The sequence below is a fragment of the Lemur catta genome, chromosome 5 (assembly GCF_020740605.2).
Source record: "Lemur catta isolate mLemCat1 chromosome 5, mLemCat1.pri, whole genome shotgun sequence".
Lineage (NCBI taxonomy): Eukaryota > Metazoa > Chordata > Mammalia > Primates > Lemuridae > Lemur > Lemur catta.
Genome location: NC_059132.1, coordinates 50,939,456 through 50,966,168, shown reverse-complemented (window position 1 = coordinate 50,966,168; position 26,713 = coordinate 50,939,456). Strand labels below are relative to the sequence as shown.

At 38.1% G+C, this 26,713-nt stretch overlaps 1 protein-coding gene and 1 long non-coding RNA gene across 7 annotated transcripts in view; both read left to right on the top strand.

Moving 5' to 3' along the window:
- Window positions 1-21,674, top strand: part of LOC123638264 — a 52,225-nt gene extending 30,551 nt beyond the window's left edge. Inside the window, exon 3 of the long non-coding RNA XR_006735264.1 lies at window positions 21,610-21,674. This is a non-coding gene — a long non-coding RNA (uncharacterized LOC123638264). The remainder of the gene's footprint in view (window positions 1-21,609) is intronic.
- HIVEP1 (HIVEP zinc finger 1) overlaps window positions 1-26,713 on the top strand; it is a 147,155-nt gene that overhangs the window by 40,521 nt on the left and 79,921 nt on the right. The window lies entirely within an intron of this gene.

The window sequence follows — 26,713 nt, the reverse complement described above, 5'->3', positions numbered from 1 at the left end:
ATTGCTTATAAACATCAGTTTCAAATGACTATATAATATTGTACACATGACTTTACCATAACTAACATTCTCTTGCTGTTGTATGATTAGTTTGAACCTTATCAAATGATTATTGTGTAATCTCTCTCTTTTTTCACTTTTCTAATTAACGTGATTTGATGACATGGCATATTATTTGATCAAAATTGATGTGCTTCTAGTACATTAAAAAGTCTGAGCATTTGAGAACCTAATTCATGATTATAATATTCATTTTTATATTTATCCTGCAATACTTTTAAGGAAAAATTCTCTACATTTTAAATACTTACTTTAGAAAGTTATCCTTGTTAGCTTCCGTTTGATGTACTTTCATTCACTCTTTCATGAAATGGATATTGAGTGCTTTCATGCTACACAGGATAAGATGGACTTATTTCTGTTCTTGTAGACCTTTCTGCCTAGTGGAAAAGTAGAATATTAAATAATTACATAAATTATAGTAGAATTATACTTGGAATGAACGTTACAAACCAAAAGCTAATAGTATGCTATTATTAATAGAATGTATGCTGGAATCTAAGCTGAAAAGAAAAGGGAATTCTCCAATTAAAATCATTCTTTTTAATTTTATTATCTTTTATTGTTTCTATTTAAAATAGAAAACCTTCATATTTTATCTGAGAGCTGCCACAAACCAGAGGATACAGTATGGACACTCTATTTATGTTTTTCCTCTCACCAAATACTCACTCTAGGGAAGAAGAAATCATCAATCCTTTTGGTTGAATGTATGATTTCTGAGCTGGAATTTTTTCTGAGCTAGCAAATTTCAGGGTATAAATTGAGTTATTTCTGCTAGCATCCTGGATTTGAAGCATGAGATTTCATCATCATGATTAAAAAAGCCTTTCCCTGCCCACAAAGCAAGTTAAAGAAATCTAGGTAATCAGATTGATTCTAGTAACTATTGTATCTGTTTTAAAATGTGCTTTTGTGTCTTTGGGAGATGAGGATGTATTCCTTTCTCCTTTCTACAGAATCCACAAGACTGTATGTGTGGATTCTAGAAAGGAGACCATTGTTAAAACCCAAATGCTGTAATATAAGGGGTTTGATCTAAGAGCATTTGCCAGTGCCAATATTGTCAGTGATTTTGAAAATGAGCAAAATTTATATATATTGCATTTATATAAAGTGCTTAATGGCAATGCTGAAAATGGTTTTTGAAAATAGCATTCACCCAGTCATGCATTTAGGAAAATAGAAATAGTCAAAAGAAAGCGAAAGAAAGCAGTTGATGATATCATTTTCATTTTAGGCCCACTCCCAAGTTGGCTATCTCTTTTGAAGTTGACTCTTAACATTCTAGAATCATTGATCTTGTAACTGAAAGGAACCTGGATAATATTGGTTAAAAATGTTTTTTTTTCCCTTGGAACAAATATTGCACTGGATGTTAGGGATATACAAATGAATAAAATACAGCTCTAGCCTGGAAGACTGATAACCTAAAGAAATACTTTACTTTGGGGTAGTAAGTTCTGGAATGGAACCTTTAGGCAAGAGGTGAGTTACCCATGTTTTGTAGGTGTGGCTCCTGCAGGTGGGGGAAGGAGCCCAGGTGCGTACAGCTTGGTGATGGTAGTGGTACTGCTGGGACTAGACTCCTGGTCTCTTGACATATGTCACACCAAGTTGATCTGTTCAGCTTTGAAAAAGAAAGTTTGACCAAGCATGTACGTATGTATGTATTTATTTAATACTTTGTGCAGTTAACACCTATTTTTTTTGAGATGCATAGACATTCCTACTTTCTTATCCCATATATATATAGATAGATATAGATATATATATATATGTATGTATGTATATATATATTTTTTTTTTATGGCAGGGGTAGGGTAGAGATTCCCACTTAACATTTGGAACCAAAAGCAATTAATAATTTGAGTAATTTTTAATCCAGTTGTGTCATTGTGTTATCTAAAATCCTATACTCTAGCCCTAGACCTTGGGATAAAGGCTTAGATTCTTTAATGGCACTATGCCCATGATCTTGCCTGCTTCTCCCACCGCATCCCTCCCTGTGCTCCTTGCTCCTTGAACCTCAGAAACACTGAATACCTACTGACTTAGGGTTCTTCTCACTTACTGTGCTGTCTCTAGCCGTCATGCTTTGCCCTGAACCTCTTGATTCTTTTTCAGCCGTGTACTGACATTCATCCTGAGATTTGCCTCTGGTCCCTCTGGCCAGCCTCCCAGAACACTGGGCTGGGCCGGGCTGGGCTGCTTGAGATACAGCTCTCGCCATGGAAATGCCTCTTGTCTGTCTAGCCCTAAAACCATAGGGTACCTAGCACATTGGTAGGTACTTAGTAAATGTTTGCTGAATAATTAAAATTTTTAAATTGACCTTTTCATCAGACTATTAAAAAATGTGTGTGCACACACCTAGATATATTTTTTTTAAATTTACTGATTATTCTCTTGTATTGTTTTCCATGTTTTGGATTCCAGTTTGTTTTTGCTTGGAAAAATGCTTGTTTTGGAGGATAGTAAACCTACCTTATTTATAATGTTCACCAATAACATCTTGTTCCATGCTAATTCAGTTCTTATTAGACAGTCATATGTTGGATAACTTACAGAATTTGATATTTTGGTACATCCATGGATTAAAACATTTTAAAATCTAACATTTACATATTCATCAGTTATTGTGAGTCATGATTTTGTGGACAGGGATTATGTCCGATCTCCAATCTCTATAGCTATACAGAAATGTAAATTACCCATTATATTTGCTCTTTAAATATATATCTAAGAAATAAAAGTTCAAACAGTTACAGTATAAGCCAAACCTCATAGCAGTTGAAGGATAACCTGTTCACTTTCTCCCTCCTGTAGAATTATTACTAGATAATTGCCTATTTGTTTCAAAAGTAAAAAAAAAAATTAAAAAAAACCCTTGATTTTTTTCAAATAAATGAGAACCTGCAAAAAGAAACAATGCATATTGAGTACTGATTGTTTCTTTGTAATCATCATGGATGCCCCCCACCCCGCCCATCATTTTATAAGAAAGCCAAATTACAGGATAGTTAATATCTTAAAGGACTGTTATCTCAAAGACTAGGATACCCAGATACAAAGGGGCCTTGCCTAGATACTGGGTCAGTAAATGAAACTGAGCAAATCATAATCATCTTTGGATTCTCAGTCAGGTTATGTAAGTGGTCATACAAACGGATTTTTAACTCTGATTTTCCTAAGTTGCTTTTCTAGCCATTATGTGGTGGGGAAGGTACTCTCAAATGCAGAGAAGTGCGCTACTGTGACTTTAAGAAGGAAATTAAGTAGGGAGGGAAAAGGAGGATGTTGTGACTGCTGACATTTGTGGCCTCCTTTCATTTGCGTAAGAGGTGGACTGGCTTCTCCTGGCTGCGGTTGCCATGGAGAGGTAGTGGGGGAGGACTCCCAGGAGCAGCCGTGAGAGAGTCGCCTTAGAGCTGCTCCCGAATGTGACGTGAAGGGGCAGGGAGCTCAGGTGTGCCACGGCGGCACAGATAATGGGGATGGCTGACCTGTCATGGCTGGTAACGTGACTGTGCACATACCCCTGGGTGTGACGGATGTGTTTGTGCAAGTGCCTGTGGAGTCTCTATGTGAAGTGAAAGGATTGTAATGTTGTATGTGTTCTCACCCTTTGATGTGATTTCCTACGCTCTGTGTGATTTGATGAAAAGAGTTTAAACAATTAAAGCAAATGTACACCCTGGTTATAATGAGAAACTAACTTCAATTGGCATGTTTGCATATAGGTAAATGACATCAATAACAAGTCAAATAAATTACAGTGGGAATAGTACACTCAGAGAAATCTAATATGGTAGGTTAAACTGTCACCAGAAACAATGTGTTACTAACCTGGAATCATTAATGTACAGCTATTATAGAGTGATGTAGCTGGCTAATAGAGGAAAAACAAAACAATGAAAGTTGTAAGGTTTTTTTCTCCGTAACATGCAGAAGAAAATCATTTGTGTGTTTTGTAGATAAATATGCTTGTATCTTAGATGAATTTTGAGAATTTTGATCATTGCTATTAACATATTTTATTGGAAATACTTTTACATCAAACAGAAAATTGTTAGAATCTGTAGCATGATCATTTTATGACTTTTTTTCTCGACATAAGCGCTAAATTGAATATGATGATTATATTAGTCTTTTGTTTTTTGTGGATATTGTGGATAATGCCTTTGTTGAAAAACAAATGTGATGGGTAATTTTAACTTAAACTCTGAGCTACTGTTTAAAAAATATTTCTCTTGGAGAAATCATATCACGTTAAATTTACCAATTATCAGGAAACTTACTTGACTTTTCAGTTTTCTGATGAAATCCAAGTGAGAATTGAATATTAGTATTGTTTTATAGTAGAGTCAGAAATGGTTTAGGTGAATGAATACGTTGTAAGGTTGTTACAGACATTGGCTGCTTAATGCATATTACAATATAATTTATTTTAAGAAAAACTAGTTGCCTAATTTAATCCATGAAAAAAATGCCAAACCAGATCTTTTCTTTTTTTAAATATAGTGGTGTTATGTAAATTCTATGCAATAGTGATATATAGTACCACTGAACAGATTTGTAGAATGTAAAAATTTATTTTGGAATTAACTTGGAAGGTATTACATTAAGTGAAAGTATTTCAGAAGCTATTCAATAGGTACTGATGGTTATACATATAAAACTTCCTTTAATGGTAACTTTATTTGGCTTACTAAAAATTTCTATTTCTCTTGTGTTCAGAATATTGTATATTAAGAATAAATTTCTTTACTTTTTAAATATGATATTTGAATATATTAACATTTACAAGTATTAGATACAGATACTGATGAGGTTGACATTACTGATGAAGTTTTCATTATTTTTCTTAGTTTTTAAATAAATTCCAAGTTATATCTATTCAGTAAGGAAGCCAAAATTAGTTCTCTCAGTTACTCATGTAAGTGAAAGGGCTATGGGACATAAAATATTTGAGTATTTGTTAGGTAGTGATAGGTAATCTTTAAGTGCCAACTAGATGCTGAGTACTATTTTAAACACACTGTCTTTTCTGAATCTCACACAACTTTGTGAGGTAGGTTCTGTTTTCTAAGCCATTTTACAGATGAGGAAATTGAGGTTTAGATTACAAAGTAACTCACCCAATGTCATAGAAGTAGGAGGGTGTAGACCAGGATTTAAACTCAGGAAAGTTCTTAACTATCATACTTTACTGTTTCTTGCATATTAAAATTATAGGGTAGTCAGGCATAGTGGGAAAGCTTTCTATTCATGCATTCTGGGATGGAATCCCAGCCTTCCATGTCTTAGCTGAGTGAAAGAAGTTATACCTCCTCATGCCTCAGTTTTCTCATAGGTTCTTAAAGATGGAATACATGTGAGTACTTTAATTATGATGCTAAATGTGAAGACCCTCTCTGTGGTAGTAGTTATTGCCAACAGTGATTATTATTCATAATGTTAAAAATAAGACACTAATTCAAATTATGCTTGGACACAGTTAACAGAATAAAAGAAGGAATAAGGAGAATATGATTGCAGTCATATTGAACCCTTTTTCAGTCATCATTCAGGTATCTTGACTTATAGCAGGGTTTCCCAACCTTAGCCCTATTGATGATCTTTTTTTTTATGATTTGAGACAGGGTCTCACTCTGTTGCCTGTGCTAGCGTGCAGGACATCATCATAGTTCACTGCAACCTAAAACTGTTGGGCTCAAGCAATCCTCTTGCCTCAGCCTCCTGAGTAGCTGGGACTATAGGTGCATGCCACTATACTCACCTAATTTTTTTATTTTTTGCAGAGACATGATCTTGCTCAAGCCCCTCTCAAACTCCTGATCTCAAGTGATCCTCCACCTTGGCCTCCCAAAGTGTTAGGATTACAGGTGTGAGCCATCACACCTGGCCACTATTGATGATTTGGGCCAGATTATTCCTTATCTTGTACATTGTCCTGTGCATCATAGGATATTTGGCAGAATCCCTGGCCTGTACCTACTAGGTTCCAGTTGTAACTCCTCTCCTTTAGTTGTAGCAACCAAAAATATCTCCAGATATTGCCAAATGCCCTTTGGAGGGCAAAAATCACCCCTTGCTAAAAACCTCTAATAGAATTATATAGGCATTAAACAAGTAAATAAACATAATATAATTACAGATTGAGATGAGGACACTGATGGAAAAGATCCAGACAGGTGTTCTAAGAGAATAATGCCAGGGAGGGGCTGGCTTTTGTTGGCAGGCATGGCTATGCATGGGTAGGGAGGCAGTGAGGGCAGGTCCCAGAGTCTCGGTGGGGCTTGCACCTGGGTATCCCAGGTGGACAGCTTGGAGAGGTTTTTGGAGGGAGAATCAGAGGAATTGGAGATTGCCAGAGTATTACACTCCTGACAGCAAGGAATAAATAACAATGAAGGTTTTGAGAAGTGGGTACTGGGCAGTCTGCTAGACTGACTCACCAACCAAATGAAAACTCCTGTGTGTCGGCTTGGCCATGCACGAGTCACATGTGTTTGGTAGCAACGTTAGAAATCACAGAGTGTCCTAGACCTTCATGAATATTGCCAACCTTGGGTCTTAAGTCTGGGACTGCCAAGTGACTCCCATATTTAAAATTTCCATGATTTGTCTTGCTTTACAGATTAGGTGTGATCTTGGGACACGAGAGAGCTCGAATTTTGGCAAGGAGCATGTCTTGGTACACATTACTCCTTACTCCTGGGTTCTTGCTCCTGCCTACGCCTACCTAGGTGTCTGGCCTGTCCCCAGAGCTTTTTTCTCCAGTGCATCCACTTGTAAAGTAAATAATTATTGGACACCAAATAATTATTTTGGTTTTGAGTCACAATCTTGAAGTTTACAAATTTCTGGAAGCAGAGCATCCCTACAGTGGGTGCAGTTTATCTACTGTACATTTTACAAATGGTAAGGACTAAACATTCTACACCCTTTCTTTGGCACAGCATTCAAGGGAACCTGAGGAAATTTTTCCCTTTCTCAGCAAATGACCTCAACAGGCTGTTTTCTGGGGTTATTTCAGTAAGCTCATCATAAGCAGAACTTAATTTTTTGTTAATAGCAATAAGACATATCACCAAGAGTTGTAATTGCAGTTTAAATGATTGTATTGCAAGGCACTTTTAATGCTAATTACTTCAGCAATGGTGATAGAAACTTTTTTTTGCAAAATTATGTTGGTGAAACCATGTATATCTGAGTGTGTTTGTCTGTGATTTCCACCATGATAAAATGGAACTTCAGTTTTTGAGCCAGAACTGAGGCCTGTTGCTTCTTGGGTGTAGCCTAAGAGAAGGCAAAAAGGGAAGAGGAGAGGTTACCTTTCCTAAGCTTTGTGGTGTTTTCATTTCCTGTTTCCCGCCCCGTATGCATGCCCACTGTACTTCTTTTGGTAAGTTAGACCAATCATTGGCTGCTTTATTTTACCTGGGAAAATAAAGTTTTCAATTTTATTTTCCTTCCTGAGTCTTCCCAGTGGGCTTTGATGAAGCAGTCAAGACATTTTCAATATGTCCTTCCACTCCAGCAGGTAGGAATCCAGCCGTATTTGAGCATGCACTGTGCTGCTTGGGCTGTGCATGTGCTGGGGGGATTGGTTTTCCTATCTTCAGGCGGCTTACATCAGAGATGGAAAAAAGATTCACACATCATAGATAATTTAAGGGCTAAAGAACTAATAATGGACAAATGGGATACAATTAAATAGTATACAGTATGGAATCAATAATGTTCTGTGCGATGTGTAGGAAGGCAAGAAACTATTTTCTGGAATTACTAGTAGATGTTTCTGAGAGTTTGGATTCAAACTTGTCATGAAAACTGGTGCAGTGTAGATGAATGTCGGGGCCTGGTATAATAGAGTAACTGATAGATCCTGATCCTGGGGTTAGGTTGTAGAGAGTGATACAGACGTGAAACAAGCAATGTCACACAAGCGCACTTAACACAAGAGGAGGCAGGGTGCTGCTGGTGCATGCTGGAGTGGTGTCAGGAGTGCAGGGAAGGGCTTCAAAAGCATGTGAAGTTGAAGCTCACACGTGAAAGGTAAGGAGTTGCCAGGTCAGGCAGGAGGCCCTCTTGACGTACACAGAGAATGCAGAGAAGTAGCACAGCACAGTGTTAACAAGTTCGCCTTCTAGAATCAGCCTGCCTGGGGTCAAACCTGACGCTTCCCCTGACCAGCTCTCTGAAGTTTGCTTTGGTGTGCCACAGTTTGCTTCTCTGGAAAATGAAGACCAAGGGTGGTGGTCCCTTTCTCCCAGGTAGGTTTTTTGTGGGGGGATGTGTGAGGATTGAATAGTTAGTATACATCAAGTCCTAAGAACAGTGCCCGGCACCTAGGGGACCCTTAGGTTTCAGCTGTTGTTGATGGATTTCCCCCAGCAGGGCCCTGGAGATGTGGCTGTAAGGGAAGGGGGATGTGGGCTTCCCAGGCAGGTGTAAGGGAACCACTGGGGAGGCAACTCTTGGGAGAAGGAACACCATGAACTTGAAGCAGCAGTGGGAGGAAGGCAAGCAGTGTGCTGTGGGCATCCCCAAAAGGCAGCGCTGTTCATTCAGGAGGAGGGATTTTTATGATGGGTTACAACAGATCACTTGTGCTCTCTCCATCAGTTTTGAGATGTGTGCTAATTCTGTGTGTTGCTATGCACTTTACATATAAGGGAGTTTAAGAAATAGTTAATCTTGCTGTTTATCCAAAATAATTACATAGTGGATATCACTTATGTGCTATAGTATAGTAACTGAAAAGAGCTTTAAGTCTTCTTAATTCCAGTTATATTTTAGTGTATTTTCACTGTGATTTGCCTATCTGGGTCTCTGTGATGCAGTTAGCTTCTTAAGCAAATGATAGCAGTGATAAATGATCAGAAAGCTATTTTTGGTTTGACTAGTTCAGATCCATACATATGAAGTTACAAGCCTAATTACTGTTATTTTTGGCCAGAGTCCTTGGAAGTGTTGGAGTTAGCCAAGCACTTCCTCTGTGAAAGAAATGACACTCATTTATTGTTTCAGTTGTGATGATTTGTCCAAGTGTATGAATTTTTTGAGTGCCTGGATTATGAAGATTTAGATTGGGAATTATAATTAAGCATTGTAAATTTTATCAATAAATATTTGTTCAGAACCACTTAAATGTACTACTCTCATCTTCTATGAGTTGTTACTTCGAGATAACAGTGATGACAAATAGAGAACATATGCATGTATACAGATAATGAGATGGTGGATATATTTTAAGCAAAGCTATATACACACATTGTATATATATATATATATATATATATATATATATATAATACACACACAAAATGTGGGAACTGTTATTTGATTATTTAGACTAATGACTTTGAACAATAATGTGGATTTTCCTAAAATATAATTTCATATGTATGTTAATCAGCAGCTTTGGTAATGTGTTTTGTAAGTAGTAGTCATTGGAAGATCAGTTTAAGAAATTTATCTCTGAGTGTGTATTAAAAAGCTAACTTTTAAATTAATGATTAACCATTAACATTATGGATCACTCAGTTGACCACCTATAAATTTCTGCATTTTTTTTTACCATTTTCTATTGTTAATGAAGTATCACTTAGTAGTTAATATTATTTGCATTTAAAATTATAGCATAGAAATTTAGTAATTGGAAATAGCTCTATATTTAACCTATGCCTGTTTATCTCTGTGAAACTATGAAAAATTTGTGAACTTTTCTTGTGAGTTCTTGAAAGGAAGTTTGCCATTTAGCCATTTATTTTACAGAAAAGATAGGGCTGTTTAAACAGTGTAGTTAATTTTAAAGTTTTTGAGCTTGGATTTTTTTAAGATCTATTTTTCTTGTGGTTATAAAATTTTAATTCTTGCCTGCTTTTGGGTAGCCTTATATGGTATTGGTTAAGATGTATCATATTTATGTGATGCCAGTGTCAAGATTGTTGGGCACCTTGCTGCTGTGTGCCCAGCACTGTCCTGCAGGCAGAGGTGAGTGACATCTGCCTCTGCTCTGCCCTCGTGGCACGTGTGGTCTGGTGAGGAGTCGTTACTCACAATAAAAGAGAACAACTGCAATTGTAGAGCAAGCGTAAGGTATTATGCATTGTGGGGTACAAATCTGGGGCCCCCAGCATGTTCTTGATGAACTATAAAAGGTAAGGGTGTTTTGTTTATATTGATTACAATTCCCCGCATAAAAATCAGATCGTAGTTGATGACTAAAACTGTTAGACTGTATCTATTTTTTTCATCTTATTTTTCTCCCTTCCATCACCTACTTATTTTTCATGCCCTCTTAACTTCTGATTCTTAGTGGTGAGGGTTTACCCTTTGGAAGATGCAAATTGGGTTATTTTGAGACGAAGGAGCAGACTTCTTAACTGACCTCAGAATATTCTGACTAACATTTTGACTAAATTAAAGGAATGTAAAGGGCAAAGAATAATGTTTTGTCATAATTATAATGGTATTATTTTCAGTAAATGTTAAAATACCAATTTGAAAGGAGAAAACAGGCATCAAATAATTTGGAAGCATGGGATAATATATAGAGTTTAAGTGAGAATATGGGGAAAAAAGAATCTGAGAGTATGCCTATATATTCATATATGGACATATACACTAATATATAAAGATATGCATGTACATATACATATATGTAATATTTTTAAGCATGTAAGCAAGTGGGCACTTAGGTACTTTTAGAGAATTGAGGCATGTAAGTTTTTATTTGGCTATCCATAGTTATACATAGGCACTTATATGTTATACCTGCCTATATATTTAAATGAGTAAATAATGCATCTTCTTCAATATGAGTAATACATGCACTTAGTTTTTAAAAAAATCAACGAATACAGAAAGATATGTAATAAAAAATTAGCATTTTCCCCTTTTCTTGCCTCTGCTCTTTATCCTCATTATCAGCCATATCAATTTCTAGTCACTTTTGCCCAGAAATGTTTATGCAGATATGACACTATCATCCTTTAAAATGTGTATACATGTACACAAAAAGTGAATTATATAATATACAGTTATTCATCACTTGACAGGGATACATCCTGAGAGATGTATCATTAGGTGATTTTGTCACTGTGTGAACATCATGGCATGTACTCACAGACAGGCCTACTGTGGCCTACTGCTTCCTGAGGCTAGACGGTACAGCCTGCTGCCCCTGGGCTGCAACCCTGTACAGCGTGTCACTGTACTGAATACTGTAGGCACCTGGCACACAATGGTACATACTTGTGTATCTAAACATAGAAAAGGTACAGTAAAAATATAGTATACAAGGTAAAAAATGATACACCTATATAGGACTCTTCCTGTGAGTGGAGCTTGCAGGACTGGAAGTTGCTCTGGGTGAGTCATTGAGTGAGTAGTGAGTGCGTGCAAAGGCCTAGGACATTGCTGTACACTACTGTAGACTTTATGAGCACTGTGTACTTAGGCTACACTAAATTCATAAAAAAAATTTTGTTTCTTCAGTAATAAATTAACTGTAGCTTACTGTAACTTTTTTACTTTATAAACATAAATTTTAAAATTTTGCCTCTTTGGTAATAACACTTAGCTTAAAACAAATGCGCTGTATAGCTAAACAAATATTTTCTTTCTTTATATTCTTATTCTATACATTTTTTTCTATTTTTAAAATTTTTATTTTTTTACTTTTTAAACTTTTTTGTTAAGAACCAAGACACAAACACATACATTAGCCGAGGCCCACACAGGGTCAAGATCATCAATATCACTGTCTTCCACCTCCATATCTTGTCCCACTAGAAGGTCTTCAGGGGCAATAATATACATGGAGCTGTCATCTCCTGTGATAACAATGCCTTCTTCTACAGTATCTCCTGAAAGGCCTGCCTGGGGCTGTTTTACAGTTAACTTTTTTTATAAGTAGAAGGAGTACACTATAAAACAATAGTATAGTTACATAAACCAGTAACATAGTCATTTATTATCATTACCAAGTTTTAAGTACTGTACATAATTGTATGTGCTGTACTTTTACATGACTGGCAGTGCAGTAGGTTTGTTTACACCAGCATCAGCACAAACACATGAGTAACACATTGTGCTATGCAGTAAGAATTTTCAGTTCCATCATCATCTTATGGGACCACCATCGCATATGTGGTCCATTTTTGACTGAAGCATCATTGTGGAGCACATGACTGTTTATTGATTTGAACCTTTGTTGTTTTAAAAATTTAGGATCCTCATACTCCAAAAGGTCATTACCCAGATTCTTGTAGTTTTGAGCTTAAATTGAAAGTAAAAGCCATACCAGTAGGAGAACATCTGCTAGTGACCTGACCATTTATAAAACGTGGCTACACTCAAACCTCCTGCATGATTTTAGGTTACCATTTTTTCCCGTCTATCTGGTCAGTATCTTTGTTGTCTTGCTGATTTTTAATTTTCTTACTCATACTAATTTTATCTCCAGAATACACATTTGAAATAGAGTGAGAACAAAGCACTTTCAGTTTTCTCTAGTGACCAAACATGGTAAAACATAAACCAGTATCTGTTAAAATAAATAAGGAGTCTAGACTCTGAATTCCAAATCAGAATCCGTATGTCCAGCCTTGACCAGCCCAATGTGTTCTGTTTCAGCTTTTCTTTGAAGCATCTCTCTCCTGGAATAAGTCCCCACCCCTCAGTCTCATGTTCCAAACTCATGGTCATGCCTACACATTGGCTTCCTATCCTTCTAACATACCATTTCTGGCTCTTCGTTCATTTGTTCATTTAGTAGTTAAATCTGTTGATTCCAAACACTTCCTCAGTTATGTGTGTATGTTATGTGAGCTGCTGGATATACAGTGCTGAAAGCAGGTCACCTGCCTTGACAGTGGGTGAGTTGGTGTCATCATCCCTCCAGCCTCCAAGCTGGAACCTCTGATTACTGTCTTGATATGCTAACTCCTTAACACACTCCTGTCACCCTGCATGTTTACTTTCTGTCATGCACCCTTGTTCCCCAAATACTGTATACCTGTTCCTATTTTTTACCTTTCTTCATGTTCTTTCCTCCCAGAAGCTTTTCTTCTTCTAGAGTTTACATCAACTCTCAGACTCTGCCAATATTTAATAGAATGAAAGGGAATAAATTAATAATCTTTTAAAGCACTTTAAACAGAGAAGGTGTTTTCAGTTTTCCAAAAGATTTTCATAGCTGATAATATGCTTGCTGTTTGTAATGTGTATTAGAAAAGAGATTGGGAACAAACCATCTGTTTTATTTCAGTTTTGTGGTTTTTTTTAAAATAATTTCAGTCTAGTGTTTTAAGACTTATGTGAAGTAATGTGAAATAATGTGATGTTACTAAGATTCAGGGTATTAGTTCATTATTTACAGGCTGGCCGTAGGCTTGAAGGTATAATTTTTTGAAGGTTAATTTTTTGTCATATATTTTGTTTATACATATACTAAAAACTGTTTAATTCTTTGTCATTATTTTTGCTTTAGGCAGTCATTTGTCTTTTAAAGAATTGTAAAAAAGAAAAATGTGGTACTATATTTGCCTTCCCTCTTTCTCTGCTTTCTTCTTATAAATCAGGGATTGGCAAACTTTTTTTGTAAAGGACCAGATAGTAAATATTTTAGGCTTTGTGGGCCTCATGCAGTCTACAGCCTCTGTCACTTCTTCTTCTGCTTCTTTTCTGTTTGTTTCTTTGTTTTTGTTTTTTCATTAAAACATAATATACAGGCCTTATAAAAACAGCTATGGGCTAAATTTGCCCAGTGGGCCGTAATTTGCTGGCCCCTGCTATAGATACAAATTTTCGTGTTATAATTTCCTTTCAGCCTGAATCAGCCCCTTTTAGCATTACTTATAATATTGGTAAGAAATTTTTTCAAATTCTGTCTGTCTGAAAATATCTTCATTTTGTTTCAATTTTGAAGGATAATTTTGCTAGATATAGAATTCTAATTTGACATTTTTTTCTCTTTAGTATTTAAAAATTCTGTTGCCCTCTCTGCCCCCATCCCTTTTCCTCCTCCATTCATACTCACTCCTATGCCCCCTTCCTCATGCATGTTCTTCTCTGATTTTGCAGTTCCATGGTGGATGACATGTGTATGTATAATATCCTTTGTATTCATCATCCTTGGGGTTCACTGAGCTTCCTGCATCTGTAGGTCAATGTTTTTAGTCAAATTTGGGAAAAATTCAGCCATTATTTCTTCTTTCTTCTCAAGTCTATCTCTCTTCTCCTTCTGGGGCTTTGGTTACATCTGTGTTAGATTATTTGATACTGTTCTACAGTTCATTGAGACTATGTTCATTTCTTCCAGCCTTTTCTCTCTCTGTTTCAGTTTGGATAATTTCTGTTGACCTGTCTTCAAGTTCATTAATCTTTTCTTCTGCAGTGCCCCATCTGTTGTTGTTCTCACCCAGTGAATTTTTATTTCAGATATTGTACTATCCTGTTACAGTATTTTTATTCTTTTTAGACTTTATATCTCTTTTGGAATTCCTCTACTCCTCATCTTTTACTATATCCATCCTTTTTTCTGTAAATTCTCTCCTATGTATTATAGTTATTTCACTGTCCTTGTTTGCTGTTTTTCAACATCTTTGTCATCTGTAGGTCTAATTCTTTTTATTGCTTTCTTTGTGTCACATTTGTGTGATTTGCATGCCTAGTAATTTTTTATCATATAGAGAACAATGTGGATGATAGGTTTTGGAGGCTCTGTATTCTTTTATCTTTATCTGAAGATTATCAAGTTTTTTTCTCACTAGCAGTTAAATTACTAACAGATTATCTTTTAAACTGGTGGAGGCTTGGTTTATGGCTATATAGGGTAGATCTGTTTTCTTTGTCCCTATTCTGGGATGTGCTGTTAATCCGAAAGCATGGTCTTCTGAGATTTCACTGGAAATACAAGGTGTTTGGCCACTCTATCTTGACAGGACTTGAATTCCAAATTTTTTGTCCCTGCATTGGGTAGCTGCTGATGTTTTGCTTAGTTCTTGCAGCCTCCCTTTGGGCTGCTCTTCTGGGTGCCTTGGAGTCTTATCCTCCACACAGGGAGTTCAGAAGATAGCCAAGGATTTGAGAGTTTTATCTATAGATTCTAGGCTCCCCCTCTGAGGCTCCCTCTTTTCTGGGATTTCTCCCCTCAATTTCCAGCGGTTCTAGCAGCTGAGACTCCATCTCTGTCTCCTCAGCTCGGCAATACTGCTTTCTGCCTGAGGAGTGTACTCTGTGGACTGGTTATTTCCCTTGGGCAGAAAGGCCATTTAAACGTGTTCTCATCTCCTTTGCTTCTCATCCCTTAAGGGTCAGTCCATCAAGTTTCTGCTGGCTTTCTGTCACTTATAGTACCTTCATTTTTTTAAAAAATTCTTTGTCCCCAATTTTATTGTTATTGGTAGAAGAGTTAGTCTCACATAGGCTACTCTGCCAGGACTAGATGCCTGAGTCTTAAATGAGTAGATATGAAATTCTTGTGGAACCTTTACTATCCAGATTTTCATAATTTTAAACAGATAGTTCTCTGAAGAGTGAAGAGACTCTGTGAAGCCTTCTGAGCTGGCCGATGAAGGAAAAAGACAGTGCTTGGATCCTTTTGCTTCACGAATTTGGCCATCCTTGGTTGGCTGGCAGTAGTTGTAGGTGAGGTGGTGAGAGATTCCTGCACTCTGAACTCTCCATTGCCCTGCTGTTATGAACAAAAGTGGGTTGAGTGAAGCAGGCATCTATCTTGAGAGCCGTACTTCATTGTTTTTTCTTATTTGTGCTATTATAGAAGTTGTCACTGTTTACTGTATATTATAGATACTTATGTATTAATACATTTTATTTGATGCTATTTTCATCTCCTCTGAAGCCTCGGTTCTGAAGGGAGGGCACTATTTCACTCAAAGCTTGGCACGTGGTCGGTTCTGAGTTTGAGATGAGGTATACTTATGTCAAGCCTGATGCACTGATTTCAGTAATTTTTTCTTTCCTATCTACTCTCTTCTACTCCGTAAAGAGATGTTAAAAATAGTTGGACTAGTAAACTAACACATTGACTGCCACACTGGAAAAACTTTTTTTCCTTGGGGCCACGATGTTTTATTACGAAAATAGAATAAGAACTTCGAAAACAAAATGATCCTTTCTAATTTAATGAAAAATTTGTTATTTTTTTATTGTTTTCTGTGTGCGAGTTATATGCAACTTGAAAAATAGTTCACACAGCTTCCAAGCTAAAGAGACGTGCGAGTGAGTTACATATTCTTCACAAGGCCCCAGGGTCAAAACTAGCATGAGTTAAATACAGCTTATATGGCTGTTAATGTGTTAAGAAAAGTTATGGATTATATATTTCAATTACCTTTTTTCCCCCATCATTTTTTCATGTGGCTAAATAAAAATAGTTTGTACTAGTAAGAGCTATATTGTTATATTATTTGGGGAGAAATTTAACCACTGAAAAAATGAAAGCAAACAAAAAAGTGAATGTTTAATAGCACGGTAAAAATGCACCTTTGAATCCTCATTCAACATGTAAGAATACTGATAGAGTAGTGTAGGTCTATATCAGAGGTTCTTGCCCTGGGTTTAGGGGTCTCCATAGATTGCCGCAGTCCTTGAAATGATATGCAAAAGAGTGTGTGTCTGTGTGTGCGTCTGTCTCACTTCTTGGGAGAGGCTGTACACTGGTCATAAGTTTTTTTTTTAATGGAGATATTTGGAAATTTCGTTTTCTTTAAAAGTTAGCACTTTTTTAGATTGAAAAAGTGATCAATCAGCAATCAGTACTATAGTAGGATGGAGATGTTCTAAATTAAAAACAAAAAAGAACAGCATATCCATTTGTTTCTTATGTCTTTTTATTTTAAAATGTATATGTGTGTTTATATATATATGGATATACATACACAAACATGAAAAATAACCTGGAAACTAATGGGACAATATGTTAACATTGGCACATTTGGGTAGTCAAAATACCATATTCTTCTTCTATCATGTGTTGTTTAAATTTCAAAAACTAAAGTTAAATCTCATGAAGTTAACTAATTCAAACAGAAAAGATATTAAAAAAGTACAATGAACTGTGTCTTTGTCACCCAATCACCATTTCCTAGGAGTGACAGACACTAGTAGCAGTGACTTGTGAATCCTTTTATACTCTCCCCCCTGCCCCAGTGAAAATATACTATATATGTTGTTTCTTTGGGTTTTGCTTTTTTTATTTAATTAACTTTGTATCTTGAAAGTTTTCCAATCTCCAATTCTTAAAGGGGATCTGTGATGCTCCACTCCCAACCCCCCCAAAGGAATTAAGAACACTGGATATCACACTTCTAGAAATTGTTTTCTATTCTTTTTGTTACCCTTTCCACCTTTGGTGTATACAAACCTGACTCCTAGTGGTAGTTCAGAAATTATTTCATTTCCTTTTGGCTCAGAGTATTGTTAGGGGAGTGACCTTTATTGAATGCCCACTGTATGCTGGCCTCACTCACCTTACACTGTTATGTCATTTCTTCCCTAACACATAACAACAACACTCTAACAACACATGAATACTACTTTAAAAATCATTTAATTTTTTAAAAAATTTCAGATTGGGCTCCGTATTTGTTTCTTTTTTAAACTTTGATTGTGAAAGTTTTTAAATGATTACAAAATAAAATAGTATAATAAACCTCTGTTTGCCTGTCATCCAGCTTCCGTAATTAGCAGCTGATAGCCAGTCAGCTAGGTTGTGTTTACTCTCCTGGCCACGTCGCCCTTCTTGTTTTAAAGCCAACCTCAGAGATCATTTTATTCATTTGTTTTCATTATGTCAGCTCTAAAAGATAAGGAATATCTTTTCACATAATCACCATACCTTTATAAAGCCAAAAAAGTAATTCCTTAATGTGGTCAAATATCCTATCAGTGTTTGAATTTCCAGTTGTTTCCAATGTCATGATTTTTTAAGCATTTCGTTAGAATCAGGACAAATAAGTTCTGCATTTTTTTATAAGTTATGTATCTTTTATGTTCTTCTGATCTATGGGAAGGCTTTCCAATTCTCTCCTTGTTTCTTTGCAAATTATTTATCAAAGAAACTGAGTTAGTCGTCCCGTAAAGTTTCTGCCATTGGTCTTTGTATATAAATATATTTCATTACAAATTGTTTTGACTGGTTGCTTTTACGTTTGCAGATAGTCTTCATTAGAAGAATCATTAGATCATATCATTAGATTATATTTGAGTGCACATTTGTTACCCAACATATCTCTATTTATGGCTTTGACTTATGGGTCACTAAACACATGTTTGCAGATTTGAAATATGGGATGTTCTTTGAAATAAAAATTAACAAGAAAAAATAATTCAAAATAAGATAAACTTACTTTAAAGACAACTTTGAGGATGCTGTTTTATTCTGTTTGTGCTGCTATAACAGATGACCTGAGACCGGGTAATTTATAAGGAACAGAAATTTATTCTTCACAGTTCTGGAGGCTGGAAGTCCAAAATCAAGGCACCAGCATCTGGTGAGGGCCTCCTTGCCGAGTGCTCACATGGCAGGAGAACAGAAGACAGAACCCACTCCAGCAAGCCCTTTCCATAGTGCTGCTACTCCATTCATGAGTGGGGAGCCCTCCTGACCTCAACACCTCCCATTGGGTCCCACCTCGAAACACTGTTGCCGTGTGGATTAAGTTTCCAACACGTGAAGTTTGGAGGGGACGAAAACATTCAAACCATATCAGATGCCCATAGCTGTACAGTAGATAACGTGTGTATTGTGTATGCTTAATTTGTGGTAGGGGCTCAAGGAAGGAAAATTCTTGTTTCTTTTTAAATTACAGTGCAGTCAGCTGCTTAACATCACACAGAGAGAGGCCTTTTCAGACTCTCTGTGATATGAGCATGGATTACCTAGAGTCTTCCACAGAGATAATCTTGCTGAAGGGATGCTGTGTATCAAGTAGGAGGCCAAGTCTTGAACTCCCTGAACCTGTGGTCCCCAAGCCCCGGGCCATGGCCTGGTACTGCTCCGTGGCCTATTAGGAAATGGGCCGTGCATCACCGCCTGAGCTCCACACCACCCTCCTCCCACCCACGACACCCCACCCCCCATCCCTGGTCCGTGGAAAAACTGTCTTCCATGAAACCGGTCCCTGGTGCCAAAAAGGTTGGGGACCGCTGCCCTAAACCACAACATGTGAAGCGCCACGAGAAGCCCAAATGTTTCTCCTACTGATGTATAGATTTTCTCCCTAAGCGAATTATCTGAGGCATTGTGAACCAGAGTCACATGCAATCAGGTGCCAATTATAAATGGATTAGGTAACAAAAACTCAGTTGTAAATCTATAGTTTGGTGCTCAGACCACATTTGCCCTCCGTAATAATGTGTTGTGTTTGATTAGGTTTTCAGCCTTGCCCACAAAAGATGTTTAATTTTTAATGTCCCTAACTTCATTGTAACTGGTAATACAGAGCTCATGTTGTTATTGTAATGCCTGGTAACAGTGCCATTGTGTCCAGAGGGACAGTTTGTTCCAGTGTTCCAACTCAAGGTGCTAGGTGGGTGCTGTCGTGATGTGGGAGCCTGCGTAGGGTGCTCTGAAGTCCTTGGCCTGCGAGGCAGAAAGCACCTGCCCCTGTCACTTTTCCTAGCTTGTGATGGGGAAGTGAGAGCTCCCTGAAAGGAGCCTCTTCAGCAAATGTGCCAAATGTACTGGGGAGGGCAGGGCTGGGTGTCCACTGGCTGAGGGGGCCACGCCGGGTGATGAATCTCGTGCCTGGGGGCTGGGAGGTCCTAAGTGTTAGCCTTTTGCCGGGTCTGTTGCAGAAAACTGAGATATCAGAGTATTATTTACCTCAAACTGACACCTCATTCAGTTAGAGTTCTAGAAGAAATGTAGTTGCGTTCTTCCCTTTCCAGTCTTTACTTCTCTTCTTGTCCAAAAGAGAATTATCTGCACCATTTCTTTTCTTTGACTCTCTCATTTCTAATCTTCATCCTGCCCTTTTTCACTTCTCCGGGGATGTGGATTTATTGGCGTCTGTGGTAAGTGAGAGCGCGGAGGGTGTTCCAGTGCCGTAGGCCGTGTTGGTAAAGAGGCCCTGTCTTGCTGTTGCCCCCCACAGAGAATTACTGACTCTGAGAAGGATTACAAAGGAAGACACATAATTTAGGTAAGAAGATGACGAAGAGGTGTAATATGGCAGGTTCATGGGGTAGCTGTGAATACTGGCTGTAGCATGAGTACCCTGCAGGCAGTGCTGGGAGAAGCGAGGGCTGTGAAAGATGCTGTGCAGTGTTGATTTGGCCAAAAAGTTACTAAATTGTAATTGAACGTGTAGGAAAGCATGAGAGAGTCAGAGTGTTGTGTTTCTGTGGGCTTGGCCTGAGCAATCAGAGTGGCGCCTCCGTGCCTGTGCCCCGACCCGTCCCCCAGTGCCCACAGTCCAGCCTTTCCTCAGACCGTGTCTTGTTCCAGCGGAACCAGAAATCTGAAATATCAAAATACGCTTTGCCCCAGCCCACAGGGCAGTTCTCACGGCTGCCTGTGTGCTGTGAGCACACGGGACTGTTTCCGAGAGTGAGCGTGAGCAGGGTGCAGGGGAGGCGCGGGCTGCTCCACGAGGAGCAGGAGGCCTGGGGAGGCTGGTGGCAGCCGGGGTTCACGAAGCTGAGTGTCTGTATTTTACAAGATACAGAATAGCAACACCTTGTATCTAAATCCGCCCCCCCCGCCTTTTTTTAAAATAAGAAAGCCTCTTAAAATTTATTATGGGGAAGAATGGATGTAATATTTGCTGACAAGAGGTGGGGCAGTAGCCAGCCTGAGAAGCTGGAGGGACATGCTGGGGACTTTTTTTAGTCTTCAAGATCCACACCTCCTGGATCTCTCCCAACCATCTGTATATCTGCATCCTTAGCTCCCAAATCAGGGTGTGTATGTATGTGTGTGTGCATGTGTGTGCACGTGTGTGCATGTATTGACATGCACGGGGGCACACACATGCAGATTCTCACACACGTGAATCCATTACTAGGTTCGTAGCCCAAGGTCAGTGGACCCTGGCGTTTGATCTCTCAGGGTAAGAATGTTCAGTCTTTGCATTCCTTTCTCTCCCACCATAGTTACCATGACTACCTCCTTCTGTTGGCTACATCAGAAATCATCAAGTGGGAAGAGGAAACCAATATTGTCATACATATGCTAATAATAATATCCAACCCACAATGGGCAACGTATTTGTTGTGATTATTGGAAAACTATATCATTAGAAATGTGTGTTAGAAAACTTGTCAATTTTCAGCATCTTCATAACAATAGTTTATTATGTTTAAATAGTTCTTGTATTTTCAAACATTGAATTTTTAGCTAGAAATATTTTCTAGTTTAGGGCTGACATTAGTAATAATTATTAGATTTATTTTTGGTATAATACTAAGAACACGTGCTTTCATTTTGTATTTTAGAAGTATAATTTAATTGGGCATTCTCAGCCATGAAGTGTACATTGAACTTTCCCTCCCTTATCTTTTTAGTATTCACCAGCGTCAGCTGCTCCTTTGATAAGGCAGATGGATGATGTTGCTGCTGCTGCCCCTGGTACTAGATAAATGTTGCTGTGAAGAGGTGCTTGATAAGACTTTTCTCCCCTGACTATGCACATTTCATACAATTTTGAATCTTGACCTGATAATATCTATAATTTACAGAGCATTGATTCTCAAGGTTGGCTGCATGTTGGAATCACCTGGCATACTTTTTAAAATGCTGCTTTAATTGGTATGGGGTGCAGCCTCAGTATCAAGATTTTTTAAATGGCTCTAATATTAAGTGACTTGCATTTGCAGCAAAGGTTGGGTTCTGCTGTTTTAGGGATGTAAACGATCATCAAACCAAAAGCCGCAGGGTAGGCACTAAGCGAGTTGTCCTCGGGCTGCGTTGCTTTGATAAGCGGCTATTGAAGGAGCTTCTCAACTTGGAGCTCAACCCCTTGCCTGGGCTCCTGTGGGCTCCAAAATGGTGTGAGGTTTGAGGATGGAGACTTTGAGAGTTTGCTTTGCTTTTTACTTCTTAGGAAATGTGTACTCAGACATAAAAGCCAGTAGTCATTTTAGTATCTTCTAGGAGTAAAAAGATATTTAATAGAAGGGGGAACTTCTTTCCCCCACCATTAAAAGCGCAGTTTAGTAACAGTGTTCTCACACAGTTCTCAGCTGTGCTGTTCAAGGCTGCCAAGTGAAACCAGGGGATTGATACATGCAGCATGAATGAATATATTATTAAGGGACAAAAACAATTTCAGTCTTAGATGGCTCAGTGTAACACATTTGTGGCATGTCTACGTACATTTTATTATTTTCATGGTCAATTTTGATATCAAGATGATTTTCTTAAAGAAGAAACATAGCATAGATGATCCATGATTTTAAAAACATAATGGACCTGATATCTCCTTTTTTCTTTGAACTTTTTCAAGTTTTTCTCAGTATCACAATGGAAACATGCTTTCTGAAAAGAATATGCTAACAATTTTGCAAAGGGCAGGCCATAAAAGTAGAGCAAGGTTAGGCACTTCACATTTTAAATTTTATTATGGGATGTTTTTTTCCTCGCTGTGTTTGCTGTTCCCTAACTCATTATCATACTAGGATAGACATTGTTCATGTCCAGTTAACCTTTATCTCAACCCTACTTTATCCACAACCACTCTGGATCTTTTTAAAATCCCTGAACCCTTTATTAGAAATTGATCACAACCTGCAGCCCCCTCCATTTCTGGGGCCCTGAGACTCCTGGCTCCCCTCCTGTTTAGCCCTCTGCTCTTGGTACCTAAGTCCCCTTTCTCACTTGCTGTCTAGCCTCTACCCTCCTAAATGTTTGGTCGATCACATGCAGTACTCTCTGCTATTCTGTAGCACCTTCATCTTGCTGAATTCTTTGTCTTTCCTCCTGGAAAAACAAATCTTCCATCCCTTCTTCACTTCTTCTGTTTGTTTCTTTCTTTTTTTTTTTTTTTTTGAGACAGGGTCTCATTGTGTTGCCCTGGGCTAGGCAGTGGTGTCATCATAGCTCACAGCAATCTCAAACTCCTGGGCTCAAGCAATCCTCCTGCCTCAGCCTCCCAAGTAGCTGGGACTACAGGTGCGCACCACCACACCTGGCTACTTTTTCTATTTTTTGTAGACATAGGGTCTCACTCTTGCTCTTGAATTCCTAGGCTTAAGCAATCCTCCTCCCACCTCAGCCTCCGAAAATGCTGAGATTACAGGCGTGAGCCACTGCACCCAGACCCTTCTCCACTTCTTCATCCAGTTGTCAAACTTTGTTAGCAAAGGTTGGGTTGCAGCAAAGGTTGGGTTCTGCTGTTTTAGGGGATATAAACGATCATCAAATCGTTTATAATGACACTGCTGTGCATATTGGAACCACCAGAGGTGCTTGGGTTTCCACATTTACAGATGCGTAGTTGCCGTTCAACAGGGCTTTTATTTGTCCTTAAAATTGATCAGCTCTGTCATCCCCATCAATGACTTTGCCTTATTTTCACCAGTCTCTGTGGCCTCTTACACGTGTCTTACTCTTTTCATAGTCTCGGCATAGATTTCTAAATGTGTTTATAGGATGGAGATGGTTTTCAAAGATCTTAATACCTGTGGTCAAATTGCTTCATAGAAAAATTATATTTTTGCTTCTACCAACTCAGTGGTATGGTTTTACTACCAGTTATGTATGATAAGAAGGTGACTCCCAAATTGTGTATCTCTCGACCTGCTCTCTCTAGATTTATGTATCCAAACTGCTTTGAGTTCTCTGCAAACTCTTGTTTCCTGCTGCTCTGCCTGTCCGAGCCCCAGCGCTCCCCTGTTGAATGCCCTGCACTCTCTGGATACGGGGTCACAGGGTCACCACGTGGGTAGGAACTGCTTGTTTACTTACCTGAGTTCCTCCAAGCAGGATGTTGGGATTGTTCGTCTTTGAGTATCCTTAGTGCTGGCACTCAGGGGCTAATAAATACATTTGGATTGAACAAACCATGAGTATTAATGTTTTCATGTTTTAGGAGTTGTCCTGTAATCTTTCATTTGATCTGGAAATTTGGTCTTTAGAATTAATAGCTAACATTTTTTAAAAAGATAATTTTAGCACATTGTTAGGGTTTATTTTTATTGAGTTTAAATAATTTTTTATATTAAAATATTCATTATAGGTAAATCAGTAAATGTAAATGCTAACATGAAATCTATTAATGTACTACTCTCCAATAGCCACTTACATTTTGGCTTCCTTCTTCATAGACCTATTAGTATATATATATATCTGTGTGTGTGTATGTCTGTTCATATGTACATATTCCTCTTTGTGGCACAAAATGTTTAGAATGTTGATGGTTAAATAATATCCTGTTGTATGCAAGTATTTAATTTTCTGCTTCTCCAGTCACCTAATGTTTTACATGTAAAATTTCCCCCAAGTTATTATTGACATAAATGCTGCAGTAATATTGCAATAGTGGTTCATTTATTGGACAGCTGTGTGTCAAGGGGCCAGTGATCCGGGCATCTGTGCCATCTGCTGAGTGAGATCCAGTGTAATGAGGAGACCAGGCAGGTTCTCAGAGCTGTGAGGAGTGCTGCTGGGGCCGGGGTAGCGATGGGGGTGAGGGATGGGAATAGAGTGGGGGTGGCGGAGACAGGAGCTGTAGGGGACAGCCAACAAGGTCATTGGCTAATTTCTTTCTTTGGGGGTATTTATTAGAATAACATTTGGTTAATATGATGAAGAACATCCTTTCCTATTCAGTATTGAAGGTTTTTTTAAACACTAAAGATAAATGTGATTTCATCAAGTACATTTTGGGACATTATTTAAACTACCTTTACCCCCCTCCCTTGTTTGCTATTATAAATTATAATAACTTGCTTCTGAATATTGAAATAGCTTTGCATCCTTATTTTCTGTGAACATGCTTCTTGATATAGATTGTTAAATCCATACTCAGATAAGACTTGTCTGTCGTGTTGGTTTTTCTGCCCCTTGGGTTTTCATGTCAGGGTCATGCCAGCTTTGTAACATGATTTAGAACACCAGTGTCATGCTGCCTTCTGGAGCAGTTTTGAACATGCTTTCTTCTTAAAAGTTTGAAACAGTTTGAAAGTGAAACTGGGCCTGGAACCTTTAAAAAAGTGAATTTTATGTTGCTCTCTGGTACTTCCTCAGTTTTATCAGTGGTGGCTATTCTGGTCAAGTTTTCCTCTTCCTGGATCAATTTGGGAATTGTGTATTTTTCTAGAATGTTTACTAGTTCATCATGATTTTCAAATTCATTACCATGGAATTGAGTCTGATTTTTTTCACTTACTACAGCAGTGTTCTTCAGCATGAAGTGTGGTGGTTTAGACTGTCATTGTCAGCATTATTGTCGGGTGTCATCTCCCTCAAAGTCATAGGCAGGTCTGGAGGTATTTGAGATGTGCAACTTGTAGGTTAAAATGGCTTGCGAAGACAGGTTTATTTAGTTCACTTAGCAGCAAAGACTGGGGATAATCTTCATTTAGAAGAGCATGTGTAAATGGTTGTGTGTACTGGGTATAATTTTAGCATTGTGCCATTGTCATATATTTAGTGGTATTGAAATAGCTCTAGCAGTTCACAGTAAGAGTAAGGAGCTTGTGCTGACGTATAATGAGAGGAAGTAGGAATTATGCTTTATTCAGTAGTAAAAATAGTACAGTCACATATGGTGATCTTTTTTCAATCAGATGGTACCTCTTTCAGTAAACAGAGGTGCCTTTTACAGTTCATTAGGATCTACTTTATAAAATTTTACCAATTTGTGTTTTTAAAGCTAAATGAAGAGGAAGAATCTATGGGTGTGAGAGCAGAGGCCGTGTGGTGTCTAGCAGAACAGCAAGAGGGAAGGATGAGCTAATAGAATTAAGGGAGAAATAATTTAAATCTTTCATAAATTGAGTGGCATAATAGTTACTAATTCGAGTGCTTTCAGTGTGCTGATATGGTTTCCCAAATGTTGAAATCATTAATAATGTTAAAGATGTTAAAATGCTAGATTTTTAAGTGAAACCACCCAGTCCAGTTTTCAGTTTATGTGTCTGTGCTCCTTTTTCTCTTTTTCAGAGTGCATCCATGCTTCTGTGTCACTTGGCTGGTTATTACCCTGTTTATATGATCAGTAAGCCACGCAGCTCCATCTCTTTGCCATCATTACTAACGATCATAGATACGTAGCTATGGAGAAACGGCACTGTGCACAAGGTTTAGTGGTGCAGAGAGAAGGGAGAGACGGCTCTGACGAGGGTGGTGGGGAAGGTTTCCCAGGGAAGCCACATTTTGAAAGGAGGCCACACACAGCAGGGATGGTGTGGGAGGGGCCTTGGGGAAACTGACAGAGTGGCTGTTAAGTCCTAGGGGTCTGGTGTAGCCTGAACTTCACTGTGGCTGAGCCTGAAGAAAGAATGCAAGTGGGGAAGGGCAGAGAAGGTAACTAGATCACAAAGATTCTTGGTAACCACTCAGGGGAGCTTGGGTCTTATTTACCATTAAATTGATATTAAAATGATTATTTAAAGAATGTGATAAACTGGGAGCCCCTCTGGGAGAACCATTCTGTTTCCTTTGTCT